Consider the following 16,730-nt stretch of genomic DNA (forward strand, 5'->3'; position numbering starts at 1 on the left):
GTAAATTGATGACATGTTAGTCAAGTCTTTGAATGTAGGAGATCATTTGAAACACCTTCAAGAAACCTTCGATATCTTTAGGAAGCATAACATGAAACTCAACCCAAAAAACGTGCATTCATGGTTGGTTCTGGAAAATTCTTGGGGTTCCTGGTCTCGCAAAGAGGGATCGAGGTAAATCCTAACAAAATCAAAGCCATCAAAGATATCCCGGACCAGTTGACGAGTGTGAAGGAGGTGCAGAGATTAACCGGAAGACTAGCAGGCTTAAGCAGGTTGTCACGCCCCAACCTCGGGAGGCGCGACCGGCGCTCAATCGAGTGAACCCAACTGAGCAAGCCTTATTAACACTTTCTACCCAACTCAATACGATTAAGGAAACCATGCTTTCATTTATTTAGACAATAGCAAAATCGAACATTCAACATTTTTAGTTCACTTTTATAGCACAAATCTTAAATCATGGCTAAGTTTCCAAGATTTCATATAGTTATAGACGAACTAGAGTATAGAGTTACAACACAGTTCATTAACCCATCCAACAGCCATACATAACCCACACAAACGTCTACGGAGCCTCTATGGATACAAATGACAAATTATGACAACGCCGGCAACAAGGCCCCGGCTATACCTCAAAAGTGGAAGTCTACAACAAAAGATGCACAACATAACCCCTTGAAGGAAAACGGAGCTCACCAAGACTTCGAGAGGAGGACACTCCGCTACGCGCGATCGGCATTGTCCGTTATAGAGCCACCTACATTCATTTAAAAATGTAGCGCCCCCGGCAAAAGGGACGTTAGTACTATGGAATAGTACTAGTATGTATAACTAAACACCATCTAGTTAGAAAGAACTTTCCTACAAGAATAAGGAAATCACAAGTATAATTCGAAAGCTTAAAAAGATCACCACATCATCAAATAAAAGAATCATACAACTTTCGCATAATTTTCCATTGCTTTTAGTTTGGGGCATTTCATACTTTTCATCATTGTTCACAATACCACCGCTATCTTGAGCGGAGTCCGATCACGACCCGATCGGCTAGGTTTCCTCATTTGAGACATATACCTCAATCACAATCTCATTTTCCTTTTTTCGGAATTCAATATCAGCACAATACCACCATGTGTGCGGTATGGCGTCCGATCTCGGCCCGATCGGCTAGGCCGCCTTACCAAGGCGTTGTTCCCTTCTCATTAATAATCTCGTTTCACATATATCATTTCATAGGCACTCGGGGCCACAACTATCACATCATTTTTGGAACTAGGCCACATTTCACATCATTCCCAATTTCAATGTTAGCTTTGCAATTTAGGATAATAGGTGCACCCAAGAGCAATTTAAATTGTAAGCATAGATAAAACTTCACATAGATGGCACAACAAACGCAACTTCAAGAATAACATTTCAATACATGATTCATATTCTTCGCACCTTTTCAAGTTATCAAGAATAGCACATTGATCATATTGGGACACATCTTTCACGTATATAAAGTTGCAACACCAATTCATGTGAAATAACAATCAATACAAAAATCCAACTTTAATCTTACCGCATTTACACAAACACGCACGGGGCTCAATTTCTAAAAAGACGAGGTTTTAGCCATATATACCTCAATTGAGCTTTCCATAATCCTATAATATTCTGAAATGTTCGCAACTTCAATCTATTTAAGAAATGTAGCACAATTGAACCCATAATCAGGAAAAGAACATAATCTTAGCCCACTTGAGCATTTTATCAAGCATTGAGTGTTCACTAAGGTCTTATGGCCCTTTTATGCAAGATTACACTAACCCATTCCCCATGCCTCTCTATTTGTAATTTTCCCATATCTGCTAAGAACACATGCATGCAATGTAATCCCCTTATCCCCATGAATTACCTCACTAATGACCCCTTATAGCTATGTTTAAAGTTAAGAGCTGAGGTGATGAAGTCTTACCTCCTGGGATGAAGATTTAGGTGCCTCACTTGAATATCTTCAATGTTTTAACAAGAATTTGTGGAGAAATTTTTGATGAATACTTCCCCTCTCTTAGACCCTCTTTCTCACTCTAAAAGCACCAGGAAATAGGCTCAAAATGAGCCATTGCATAAGATATAACGACAGGGGGCCGGGTTTAAAATTTAAAATTCTGGAGCCCCGACTCAGATCTGCGGTCGCGTATGCGATCGCATACTTGACATGCGACCGGCGAAATGGACTGCAAAAATGGCTTCAGAAACCTGAACAAACTGCCCGAGTATGCGACAGGAATGCGGTCCGCATACCTGTTCTACGGTCGCAAAATGCACCGTAGAGCTGCCCCTCGCAAAATTCCAAGGGGATTATGCGATGACTATGCAGCCCGCATATTGATTATGCGATCGAATAATTGGCCGCATAATTGACCTCAAAATTACCATCAAACTGTATGACTCTGCGGCGACTATGCGGTCCGCATAGCTATTATGCGACCGCATAATGGACCGCATAAACGCACTTTTCTAGCAAACATTATTCCTTAACTTTTACTGCATAGATCAGTCTAAAGGGTCCGAACCGCGGCGAGACACGTATTCCTAACTTGGCACTTCGAGCTCTCGGGTTTTGAGTAGAAATTTTCATGGGGCCTTACACAGGTTCATCTCGAGATCCTCAGTAAAATGCCATCACTTCTTCTCACTTCTAAAAAAAACAGTCTCTAATGGACCCCGAAATGCCAACAAGCATCAAAAGACCTAAAAAGGTACATATCAAGCCCCTCGCTACTGTCAAAATTGGGGGAAGGCAAATAGTTACTAGTATATCTAGCAATCTTGGAAGTGGCGATAAGTGTTGTCTTAGTCCGAAAAGAAGAAGGTACGCAATTTCCTATTTATTATGTTAGTAAAATATTATTGGGAGCGGAGACTCGCTATTCGCACCTTGAAAAAGTTGGCCTTAACTCTCGTAGTCGCCTCTCGAAAGCTCAGACCTTATTTTTAGTATCACCCGATAGCCGTTGCGACAACCTTTCTCGTAAGGAATGTCCTTCACAAGCCTGAGTTGCCAGGTCGTTTGGCTAAATGGGTAGTCGAAACTAGTGATTTCGACATTGAGTACAAGCCCAAGATTCCGATCAAGTCACAAGTTTTGGGCGACTTTGTGACTAACTTCAGTCCCGGATTAATGCCTTTGGCTGCTAAAGAAGTAGTGCTTGTGTCACAAATGATATCAGGAGTTGACCCTGTTTACAGACGGAGCATCCAATGTAAAAGGGTCCGGGCTCGGGGTAGTTCTAGTCACACCGCCGGGAGAAACCTTGAGGCAGGCCATTAAGACTGTTCCATTAACTAACAATGAAGCCAAGTATGAGATTTTGGTGTCAGGACTTGAACTGGACCAGGGACTTGGCTCCAAGATCATCGAGGTCAAATTTGATTCCCAGCTGGTTGTAAACCAAGTGTGTGGGATTTTTTGACACAAAGGAAGAATTCATGCAACAGTATGTGAACAAGGTTAAAGAATTGATTGCACGATTCAAGGAATGGTCGATCATACACATTTTCATAGAAGAGAATGTGGAAGCAGATGCATTGGCTAATTTGGGGTCATCTACGGAGATGAAAGGATCTAACGTCGGTACTATCGTTTAACTTCTACATTCGGTATTGGATGTAGACAACAACTATGAAGTCAATTCAGCCAACCTAGTTTGGGATTGGAGGAATGAGTTCGCCGAATATCTTCGGCATGGCAAATTACCCGAAGACCCGAAGGCATCCCGGGCACTATGAACTAAAGTGGCTCGTTACTGCCTCGTGGATGGGAAATTATATAGAAGGTCGTACCAAGGTCCGTTGGCCCGATGTCTCGGATCCTCGGGGGTGGACTACACAATGACAAAAGTCCATGAAGGAATTTTCGAGAACCACTCTGGTGCAGATTCATTAGTTCTAAAGCTGGTTAGGGAAGGTTCGTATTGGCCCCGGATAGAGCAGGATGCAAAGACATTCATTCAGAAGTGCGACAAATATCCACGCCACGCACAATTGGTTCTCCAACCAGCATAACTCTTGCATTCGGTATTGTCCCCATGGCCATTCATGAAATAGGGAATGGACATAGTCGGTCCTTACCACCGGGCCCCGAAAAGGTAATTTTTTTTTTAGTTTTAACTGAAAACTTCACTAAATGGGTTGGAGCAGATCCTTACCAAATGATCGATGATCACGAAGTGGTCGACTTCATATGGGACCACATAATGTGTCGATACGGAATATCGAAGGCGATTGTATGCGATAATGGACCGCATTTCATAGGCTCAAAAGTTACAAAATTTTTGGAAGATTTGAAAATCAAGAGGATTACATCCTCACCGTACCATCCAAGTGCTAACGGACAGGAGGAATCAACCAATAAGATGATTATCCAGTACCTTAAAAAGAATTTAGAAGCTATTAAAGGCAAATTTCCCGAAGAGTTTCCATGTGTACTATGGGCATACCGGACAACGGCGAAATTGAGCACGGGAGAACCACCTTTGTCTCTTGTATTTCGCGAGGAAGCTCTGATACCGGTGGAAGTAGGGGAACCAACTTTATGGCTTTCCTGAACAAACAAAGAAGAAAATAATTAAGCGCTACTGGTGAGGATGGACTTGCTAGACAAACATAGGGACTTGGCGTACGTGAGGATGGAGGCTCAAAATTAAAGGATGGAAAGATATTATAATCGGAGGGCTAATCTCCACTACTTCAAAGTAGTAGAATTGGTTTTGAGAAAGGTGATTCAGAGCACTCAGGAAGTCAACGCCGGGAAGATGGGTCCAACATGGGAAGGTCCTTACCGGATTTCAGCTATTACCGGTAAAGGATCGTACGAGTTGGAGAATCAAGATAGAGTCAAGTTTCCTAGCAATTGGAATGTGACTCACCTCAAAATGTACTATTGTTGATGGATGCTACCAGTACTGAAAGTATGTGATGCACTCTTTTTTCCTTCGACCAATTTTTTTCCCAATTGGGCTTTTTTACCAAGGTTTTTAGCGATGTAGCAACGGAAAGTATACTACGAAAGGAGCGTCATCGGCAAGGATACGACCTTTAAATGACAAGGCATTGAGATCTTCACATCAATGATAAACCTCTACGGGGACGGTTAAATAATCTTTGGCTTAATGGTAAACCGCTAATGGAAAGAAAAGCTTGCCATCAAACCAAATATTATTCATTCACAAGTTGTTTCCATCGATGAAGCAAGTCTTCCAGTGTTCCAAATCGCATATTTCGCATTCGAACACTGGGGGAATAGTACAAGAAACAACAACAAGAATGCCACGAAAATCGGGTACTGCTAGAACCGGAAACAATAATGTCTTATCAGGACCAGGGACTGCATGATTAGGCTAGTAGAAATAAGTTGTACAAGTTAGCCACATGTATTGGCCATTTTTCACTTTAGCAAATGAATACTTATGTACTTTTAAGGATAGAAGGAATAAAATAAAGTCCTTTTATTTTTATCATATTTTTTGTCCAAATGATGAGTTGATTTTATCATTTGAAAGTTAATAAAAACTTCAAATTCTTGTGCCGGTATAAACAGAAGACATCCTCTTCAAGAACACCGTAATCATAAGAGGGTCCTCTCTTATGAAACCCTCATAGTAAAGGGTTGGTTCCGGATGAGTTTATACCCGATATCAAAAGGTATTAGATGAAAATATACCTGATGCTTTAACCAATTCAATGCGGAAAGAATCTATTTTTAACCAAAAAAATCTTTAGTTATCGAAGTTCCAAACTCAATTAAAAGTTTGGAATTACAAAGTACAAATAAAAAGAGAGAAGAAACTAAGCATCATTGCCGTCGGAGCCCGAATGGAGAGAGGGATTTACGTTTTCCCTGGTAGAGAAAAGCGGATCAACTATCGGTTCTTGGCCTTCATCTTCATCTTCTTCAATCTCCCTTTCGATCCCTAAAAATTCAGAACCAATACTCGAGGAGTCAGTTGAAGCGGGCCAAACGGGAAGTCATTCACGAGCAGACAACTCCAGTTATCAGGCCTGGACAATACAATCATATATATTAGTGATGCCCACTTTGGCCGCTTCCAAGGTTTTCCTTCTCATGTGATATACAACATAAGTCTTCTAAAAAAAGGGAATCCCCTTGGTCCTGTATCTGTCCTTGTATCCTATCAAATTCGGTCTGAATGCCGTCCTTTTCGGATCTCAGGGCACTAAGGCGAGAATCGTGCTCAACATTTGTGGTTGAGTGAATCCGGTTCTGATCCATGACCCTCTTGACCCACTACTCCGTCTTGGTCCTCTTCTCCTCGGCAGCATTGGGCTCATCGGTCTTGGAGCATAAGCTTCCCTTCAAATTATTTATTTGCTCCTCGAAGGCAAACTCTCGCTTGGCAGCAGCAAGCACTGCGTCGTGGAGCTCGTCCCACTTTGCCTTAGCTTCATGATGTTGCTCGCGTAATTGAGTGGCTTCTTGGCTGTGGGCCATTTCATCTTGGTCGTTCTACTGCAATCGGGCCTCAAGCTCACCAATTTTAGCATATTTTTCCTCCAACACCGGGAGGCGCGCAACAAGTTGGTTCCTTTTGGCCAACAGTTGATCCCGCTCGAAAATGAGTCCTTGCTCAGAGAGAATTGGAGGTTACAAGAAATTTGATTTCATCATCTTTCCATCAATACAATACGAGAGTTTGGATTGTAACGTTAGATTCATGTTTTCTTACTCTTTAATATTGTGACGACTTTCTTCGTGATTATGGAGTAGTTTCCCTTTAGGGTTTGACAGATATGTTGTTTTGATTGCTATTTGTGGATTTTAACTCTAATTCTTTGCTTGAATTCGTTTATGGAGCTTTGAATTGTTACGACCCAAAATCCGCTAGTCCTGACGGCACCTAACCCAACCCGCTAGGTAAGCCAACTATACTATCTGATTCCAATAATATTCAATAAGTAAATTTATCAAAAGAAGTTATCTGAATCTTATACATTTCCCCAGGAGTGGTAGTACAAATCATGAGCTTCTAAGAATAGAATTTACAAAGCTGTTATGAAGAAAATACATCTTCTGTTTGAAAAGTACACAAACAGAATTTTATAAAGCTAAGGCTACTATGAACAAGAGGCAGCTATATCAGGGATGCAGGTACACCTTCAAATCCAGCAATCATCGATCATAGCAACATTGGCATCCGGGATTTGCACGCAATGTGTAGGAAGTGCAGTATGAGTACAACCGACCCCTTGTACTCAAAAAGTAACAAATCTAAACTTAGGTTGAAAGTAGTGACGAGCTGGAACATAGGCCGGGTCCAACACCAATATCCAATAACAGTTCATAACAATGTAAAGCTTATAAGTAAGTAAGTATCTCAGAGATAAAGTGTTCAGCTTCTTCACAATTTTCCAAAAATAGTTCCACTTTTCAAGAATACCAGTGAAACTCAAATCCTTTACCGAAATCATCGTAAAATATGAGATAGTTTGAAAACTGTAATTTTTCTTAAAATCCTTTTCACAATAAATAAGATGTTTCATTTTTCTTTCCAGATAACAAGTGTGAAATACCTCTCTATGCCACATATCAATGAGTGTAAATAATCATGAATGACGTGATACGGTACAACATGAGGAAAAAATGCATCTCTATGCCTGTATGTCTTGTGTGCATGCCAATGCCATGTATCTAAGAGATGAATCATGTACTCACACTCTCAGAGTACTCAATTTCACTGCCTCACATCCTCTCTCACTATACTCAATACCAGCACACTCAAACACTTAGTGCAGTACAATAACTGTTGTGGCGTGCAGCCCGATCCACACATATATTAGTCGACTATGCTCACTGGGGTGTGCAGACTCTGGAGGGGCTCCTACAGCCCAAGCACTATAATCCGCACGGACAACTCACGTGTTGCACGAACAACTCACATGATATAACATCAATATCAGAATCCGCACGGACAACTCACGTGCTGCACGGACAACTCACGTGCCATAGTATCAAGATCAGAATCCACACGGACAACTCACGTGCAATAGTCTCAATATCAGAATCCGCACGGACAACTCACATGCTGCAAGGACAACTCACGTGCCATAGTCTCAATATCTCACAATCAGGTCCTCGGCCTCACTCAGTCATCAATCTCCCCAATCTCACTCATGGGCTCACAATGTCATAAAACTAGCCCGAAAATAATGATATTATGTATCAATAAACAACAACTGAGACTGAGATATGATATGAATGCATGAATATGACTGAGTACGAAATATTAATGAAATCAGTGAGATGACAACAAGAAACAATCTCTATGGGTCCTAACAATATCATCATAAAGCCTAGACAGGATATCTAGCATGATTTGAGAGCTCAGTTACTTAATCACATGGTGAAAATACAAATATCAACAAAATAGGGCCACTATTCAGTACCCTGGAAACAACGGAGTCACAATTTACAAGGTGCATGCCCACACGCTCGTGACCTAGCATGTGCGTCACCTCAATATCAATCACATAACACATAATTCGGGGTTTCATATCCTCAGCACCAAGTTTAGAGGAGTTACTTATCTTAAATAAGCCAATTCCGACACCGAACAAGCCAAACGATGCTCGAAGAATGCCATCATGCGCGTAGCGGCCTCTGAACGGTCCAAAACTAGCCAAAAGCAACCCAAATACATCAGATAGATCCCAAGAAGCAATTACAGATGATAATGATCGAATCCTAAGTCAAATCCCAAATCCGGCCAAAAATCACACCCGGGCCCACGCCTCGAAACTCGACAAAGCTCACAAAATCTGACAACCCATTCAATTACGAGTCCACCATACTAGTTTCACTCAAATCCGACTCCAAATCAATGTTCAAAAGTCAAAAATTCATATTATGAAACTTTAGGCCAAAACCCCCAATTTCCTCTTCAATTCATCAACCAATTGCTAAAAATGAAGATAGATTCATGAAATATAATCAGAACTATGTGTAGAACACTTACCCCAATCCTTGTGATGAAAATTGCTCCAAAAATTGCCTCAATCCGAGTCCCGCATCTCAAAATATGAATAAATAACCAAAACCTCAATTTTATAGCTTCTGCCCAAAAAATCCGCATTTGCGGTCACAGTGTCGCATCTACGGTGAAACTACTCTTCTGCAAAAATAGTCTTGCCCAGAAATCCCCGTACCTGCGGGTGTAAAATCATGCTTCTGCGTAACCTTACGCACCTGCGATTCCATGTCTCGCATCTGCGTGCCCGCAGCTGCGCCACAAAATTCGGCTTTGCGGTCTTCATCACCCGGCCTCTTCTCGCTTCTGCGACTCTTCTAACCCTTCTGCGACCATCGCACCTGCACAAACCAGCCACAGGTGCGGTCACACCTGAACCAGCAGCCTTCAGCAATGCACTACGAAATGAAAATGGTCCAAACCTCTTGCGAAACTCACTAGAGCCCTTCGGGACCCCGACCAAATATACCAACAAGTCCCATAACATTGCACGGACCTACTCGAGGCCTCAAAACATACATAACAACATCGAAACGAAGAATCACACCTCAATTCGAAATCATTGAACTTTGAAACTTCAACTTCCACAACCGATGTCGAAACCTATCAAATCATGTCCGATTGACCTCAAATTTTGCACACAAGTCACATTTCACATTACGGACCTGATCCAACTTTCGGAATCAGAATCCGACCCCGATATCAAAAAGTCCACCCCCGGTCAAACTTTCCAAAATTCCAACTTTCGTCACTTCAAGCCAAATTCCACTACGGACCTCCAAATCACGATCCGGATGCGCTCCTAAGTCCAAAATCACCCAACGGAATCAGAAATCCAATCCGAGGTCAAATACTAAAAAGTCAAAACTTAGTCAAACCTTTCAAATTTAAAGCCTCTAGCTGAGACCATTCTTCCAAATCAATCCCGAATAACCTGAAAACCCAAACCGATGATTCACATAAGTCATAATACATTATACGGAGCTACTAATGCCCGAAAACTACCGAGCAAAGTGCAAATGCTCAAAACGACCGGACGGGTCGTTACATCCTCCCCACTTAAACATATGTTTGTCCTCGAACGTGCCCAGAGTTGTTCCAAAATCCATCGATGCTTATAACCTTACCATGCACATACCCGGGGTTGATCCCACGTCACCCTATCCTATATAGGTCTGAGAACACAACATAACTGAAATTTCTTAATCCAACCTAGTCCATAAGCCTTAGAATCCAATTTCCACATCAAATTTTTTCTATAAGATCTGAATCTCGCATCTACACATTGTATAAGTCTGAACAAGCTGTATCAAGCCATATCCGGAACCTAAGATATAATCACATGATATACCTCAAAACTCAAATACTCATAGTGGTAATTTCTAATCACAGCAGCTTCAAACAACCTAATGTCGGTAATAAACCTCTTATCAAACAAGGCCTCGATCTAACACCTTCATATACTGCCAATGATGAAAGAAACACGCAGAAACTCATAAACCAATGAAAGAAACACGCAGAAACTCTCCTTCGACGAGGACTATAACAATTTTCTAAGCCGACTTTCGACATTATCCTCCAACCATGCTGTAATCAATTCCGATAGTATTCATAAATACTAGGTCCAATGACTCCATCTCATCCAACAGGACCGCTCTAGTGACATGACACATCAATACCATCTAAAGCCGCAACTCGTGCAATTCGTGCACCAATAAAAAACATTCCAAATATACCCTAACATGGAAAATGTAATTAGACAAGAGAACTGTCCCGCAAGCTTAACAGGTATCACCACGACGCAATGCTAAGAACCCATCACACACCGCAGAACCACAACACACGAATCTAACACAAAGGATCATACCTCTATATAACTCCGCTACAATACGTGAGCTCATCCAAATGCTGGTACATATTATATGCCTCGAGCCGCCTTACTCAAAAATCAATAACCACACGAAATTCGACATCAGGTACCCAAAGTGCATTACCATAACCACGAAGAGCAGATAACACAATGCCACCATCCGAAAAGAACATAGCCAACGCGCAATCAATCACGCCATACCCAAGTACTCCTCTTGCTCAAATTTCCGCTATAAAGCCCAAATTGAACCGCACCATGTGTGCATATAACCAATGAATCCCAACTCCTCGTAGCATAGAAGAGTAACTCACGGATCATTCCAGAACACAAATAAGCTCAACAACAACCGGATGGCACATCCCTCTACAATAGCAGTTCGGAGTCAACAAATCCGATTCGATGCAGAATACACATCCATATTGGGCCTACCAATGAACCCTATATCAACTCTGGTCACCCACAAAAGATAAATTGTAACACTCCTCAAATTTATAAAAAAGTTTCGAGACACGCTAATTATAGAATTAAATTATTTTTTTTATTTTTTTTCCTTCTTGCCTCTATATATATATATATATACTCACTTAAATAATTGGATATACAATTAGGGAAATATTAATAATTTTAATATTATTAATTATTAAAGGTGAGTATCATTAATTATTAGTTAATTTTTTAAAAAAAAATAGGGAAAAGGGCCTAAAGCCCATAAAATGGGCACTTAAAAACAAAGGCTCTTCAAGCCTTAACCAAAACACTGCCATCGTGAAAGCAGAAAGTGGAAGCCACGAAAAACAGAACACTAAGTTATGTTCGCTCACGAAACAAAGCACGCAGGCAACGAAAAATCCTAGGGTTCTTCATAACTCACTTATTCTTGAACTCATGTATGTAAAATCCCCTATTGTCAGTTACCCTACAATAGTAATAGGTAAGAATTGAATAGCTAATTCCCTTCTTCCTCTATATCATCAATAAATTTCATAATTAGGTGTAGTACTTTAAAATTGATTAAAATGCACTGGTTATTGTAGAATCGATTGTTTAACTGGTGTCAATTGGACTGGGGTCTACATATTGGCTCAAGGTGTATTGAGGTGAGTTGATATAACCCTTTACTAAAGTGGTTTAACTCACAAAAGCACGCACACAAGGTGTTTGATGAATTGCATAAAAGAGTTAATATATACATAATTGGAGCGAGTAAGTACCTATTAGCTTAGAATTATTCTAGCTAAAGTTTAGATGATTTATTATGATATATGTGATTAAATTTTCAGATTCTTGTGTTATTCTTATATGTTATTTTCATGTTGAAAATTTATGAAGAAGAAAGAATCTTTAGAAATACTTTTACATGTTTATTTCATTCTTATGCCATGCTTTATATTTAAGGATACCAGCATGAGCATGTACATGATGTTTTATTAAGAAAAGATTTAGACTTGAAAAGTCACAAGAAGAAGTTTTAGATTGAAAAGATTTTTGGGAGTATCCTTTATTCTGAGAAGGGGTCATCGTCCAGGCCGAGGGTCCTGACCAAGGCGTTGACTTCCTGAAACTACTTGTGCCAAAGTAGGGAGCACACGAGCCGAGGGTCTCGTTGCTGAGAATTTACTTAGCCATGCTAAGGTATGATACATGAGCGCGGAGAACCATGAAGCGAGTGGCACCTCGTGGATTGGGCCTATTCGATTAGGTTGGGATCGAACCCGTGCCAATCACACGGTGACTGAGACAGAATTAAGTCAGGATAGTTGGAACTCCCAAAGTATAAAGTGAAGAATTCTTTTTTAGAAAGAAAAGAAAAGAATTTCTTTTAGAATATTCATAAACTGCTATTATGCAATTATTTAGAATTATTCTTATAAGCTTTATGTTTTACATGCCTTTAGAACCTTTGCTCATAATGTATATGTTATTAAAGTTTCGCCCCCTATTGTTGACACTCACTAAGTACAATGGATGGTACTGGTGTTCTCTTTTGGGAACCTACGTTGGTCTGCGGTACAACGTAGAAACCGGATTTGCAGGCAAGCAGGCTACGAGTTTGGACTTCCCTCTCTTCCAGTGCTATTGGTGAGCTCCGCTTTTATTCGTGGAGTATTCCTTAGAGTCATCTTTATTTAGTTATTTCTTTGTTACTTAGAGAACTGGCCAGGAAATCTCATGTCCTGAGCAGTGCGTCAGTTTATCAGTAGAGGCTTCATAGACATAGTCGTTGGGTTAAGATTCAGATGTTTTTGATAATAACTTAGCAGTATTTCATTGGTTACTATGAATAAAGTTTTGGAGTTGATTTATTTAAATGTTTAAATTAAACAAAAGTATTTGGTTAAAGTATTGCCTTGTTGCATATAAAGTTTGGAGTTATAATAGATTTGATAAGTAGAGATGGTTCGCTTAGTCATGTTTAGTGGTCGAGTACCGGTCCCGGCTTGTTCAGAAAATGGGTCGTGACAAACTTGGTATCAGAGCCTCAGGTTTATGGAGTCCTAGGGGTCTATGAAGCCGTGTTAGTAGAGTCTTGTTTATGGGTATGAAGCGCGCCATACTTATAAACAGGAAGCTACAAGCATTTAGGAAAAGTCTCTTATTTTTCATACTTTAGATCGTGCAGTAAAGTCTACCTCTAAGAAATTATCTAATTTATTCGTTTCTCCAAAACTCACAGAAATGGCTGGTACTCGCAACTCTGACACTGACACTCAGGATGCTGCTCAAGAAACTATCGCTACTATTGTGGCTCAATGTAGAACTAAGAAGGCTTTGACTCAGAAAAGGAGGGGAAAATCGCAAAAGAAGTCCAAGTACCCCGGGTTGAACAAGAAGAAGGGGTGGAGCATGACGATCCAGTACCTCAGGATCCAGTACCGCTCCCAACAGCAGCTCCGGCTCAGGCAACTATATCTCCCGAGGTGGGTCAGATGTTTAATGCTGTCAACAGTGCTATGGACATGTTTAAAGCCTTTATGGCCAACCAAAATGAGAGAAGAGATGAGATTCCACCTCAATCAAATAGACAGAACAATTTCGAGTCCTCAAGAGTGAATGAATTTTTGAAGTTGAGTCCTCCAGTGTTCCATGGTTCTATAGTCGATGAAGATCCGATGTTGTGGCTGGAGGGTGTCAAGAAAGCCCTCCGGGTGATGAAAGCATTTGATGATGAAGCTGTGGAGCTAGCTGCTTACCAGCTTGGAGATGTGGCTGGCGCTTGGTTTGAGATGTGGGAAAAGGAAAGAGATGAAGATGATGGTCCGCCTACTTGGGAAGAATTTGAAGAGGCCTTCATGGCTAACTTTATCCCAGAAGAGGATAGGGAAGCTAAGGCTACAGAGTTCGAACAGCTCAAGCAAGGGAATAAAAGTGTGCAAGAGTACTACATGGAATTCATAAGGTTGGCTAAGCATGCTCCTCACATGGTTAAGATTGAAAAAGCAAAGATTCGCAGGTTTGTTGGCAGTTTAGCATACCACATTAAGGATACAACATCAGCTGCAGCAGTAGGGATGAAAGCCTTCTCCTCTGTTGTGGGATTTGCCAAGCACTTAGAAAAGGACAGACAACTAAGGAGAGAAGAAAAAGAGCATAACAAGAAAGCCCGGACAACGGGAAGGTTTAATGGTACATCCAGCGGAGGTGGAAGGGATTCCTCTAATAAGGAGTCATTGGCACCAGCTCAGTCCAGTCATCAGTCATGTGGTGGATCTTCCTTCAGACGTACTCAGAGTTATGGAAATCAGTCTCGCCAGAATCAGAATTTTAGGACATCATCCTCACATAGCCAGAATCATGCTGAGCAACATTCACATAACCAAGGTCTTTGTGGTACATGTAAGCGGCAACATTCAGGTCAGTGCAAGCTCGGGTTTCATGGCTGCTACCATTGTGGAGACTTTGCCAACTGCCTAAAGTTGCGACGTAATTTCAGCGGTGGATCAACTCGTCCATCTAGTTCCTCAGCTACTGCAGTTGCACCACCGTAGGCTCGTGGTTCTCATAATCAGACCGGGCATGGAGCAGGCAGAAGTGCAGACCGAGGTACTATGGGAGGGGGACAACCCCGTTTGTTTGCTACACTTGATCGTCAGAGTGCAGAGGCATCTGCAGAAGTTATTACAGGTATACTTTTAGTCTGCTCACATAATGCTTATGCCATAATGGATCCAGGTTCAACGTTTTCATATGTGACTCCATACTTTGCAATTAACCTCGGACTAGAACCTGAATAACTTAGTGAGCCATTCCTAGTATCTACTCCAGTTGGCGAGTCAGTGAAAGTCACCAGAGTCTATAGAGGTTGTATAGTTTCAGTCCAAGGTCACAACACCAAAGCCGATCTCATAGAGTTAGAAATGGTGGATTTCCATGTGATCATGGGTATGGATTGGTTATCTTCATGATATGCCATGTTAGATTGTCATGCCAAGATAGTCAGGTTCCAATTTCCAAATGAAGAAGTCTTAGAGTGGAAGGGTAGTTCAGCATCGCTTGTAGGTAAGTTTATTTCTTACCTTAAGGCACAACGAATGATCGGTAAGGGGTGTCTCGCCTATTTGGCTCACATTATTAATCCAGAATCAGAACCACCAGCTCTTCAGTCAGTGCCGGTTGTTAGAGAATTTCCAGAAGTTTTCCCAGATGACCTTCCCGGACTTCCTCCCGAAAGAATCATAGACTTCGGCATTGATCTCATGCCAGGCACTCAGCCCATATCTATACCTCCTTATAGGATGGCTCCAGCAGAACTTAATGAGTTGAGAGAACAGTTGAAAGACCTTCTTGACAAGGGCTTCATCAGACCGAGTGTTTCACCGTGGGGTGCCCCGGTTCTGTTTGTCAAGAAGAAAGATGGGTCTCTCAGAATGTGTGTCGACTATCGGCAGTTGAATAAAGTTACCATTAAGAACAAGTACCCACTGCCAAGAATTGATGATTTATTTGATCAACTTCAGGGTGCAAAGTACTTTTCAAAAATAGACTTTAGGTCGGGGTACCATCAGTTGAGAATCAGGGAAGAAGATATATCTAAAACAGCCTTTAGAACTCGCTACGGGCACTATGAATTTCTAGTGATGTCCTTCGGGTTGACAAATGCTCCAGCTGCATTCATGGACCTCATGAACAGAGTTTTCAAGCCATTCCTGGATACCTTTATTATTGTGTTTATAGACGATATTTTGGTGTACTCTAAGAGCAAGGAAGATCATGCAGAACACCTCAGAATAGCCTTGCAGACCTTGAAGGAGAATGAACTTTATGCCAAGTTTTCAAAATGTGAGTTCTGGTTGCAGTCAGTGGCATTCTTAGGCCACGTGGTATCTAGTGAAGGAATAAAAGTAGACCCTCAGAAGACAGAAGCAGTCAAGAACTGGCCTAGGCCGATAACGCCAACCGAAATCAGGAGTTTCTTGGGATTAGCTGGCTACTATAGAAGGTTTGTAGAGGGGTTTTCCTCACTTGCAGCTCCATTACCTAAGTTGACTCAGAAAGCAGTTAAGTTCTAATGGTCAGACGCTTGTGAGCAGAGTTTTCAAGAGTTAAAGAAGAGGTTGACCACTGCACATGTGTTAACCTTGCCGACAGGTTCGGGTGGGTTCACAGTGTATTGTGATGCCTCCAGAGTGGGCCTTGGTTGTGTTCTTATGCAAAATGGAAAAGTTATTGCTTATGCTTCCAGGCAGTTAAAGAATCATGAAAAGAACTACCCCACACACGACTTGGAGCTTGCAGCAGTGGTGTTTGCATTAAAAATATGGCGACACTACCTTTATGGCGAGCATTCTGACGTGTTTACACATCACAAAAGCCTCCAGTACATTTTC

This window comes from Nicotiana attenuata, chromosome 6 (assembly GCF_001879085.1).
Source record: "Nicotiana attenuata strain UT chromosome 6, NIATTr2, whole genome shotgun sequence".
In the NCBI taxonomy this organism is placed as follows: Eukaryota; Viridiplantae; Streptophyta; class Magnoliopsida; order Solanales; family Solanaceae; genus Nicotiana; species Nicotiana attenuata.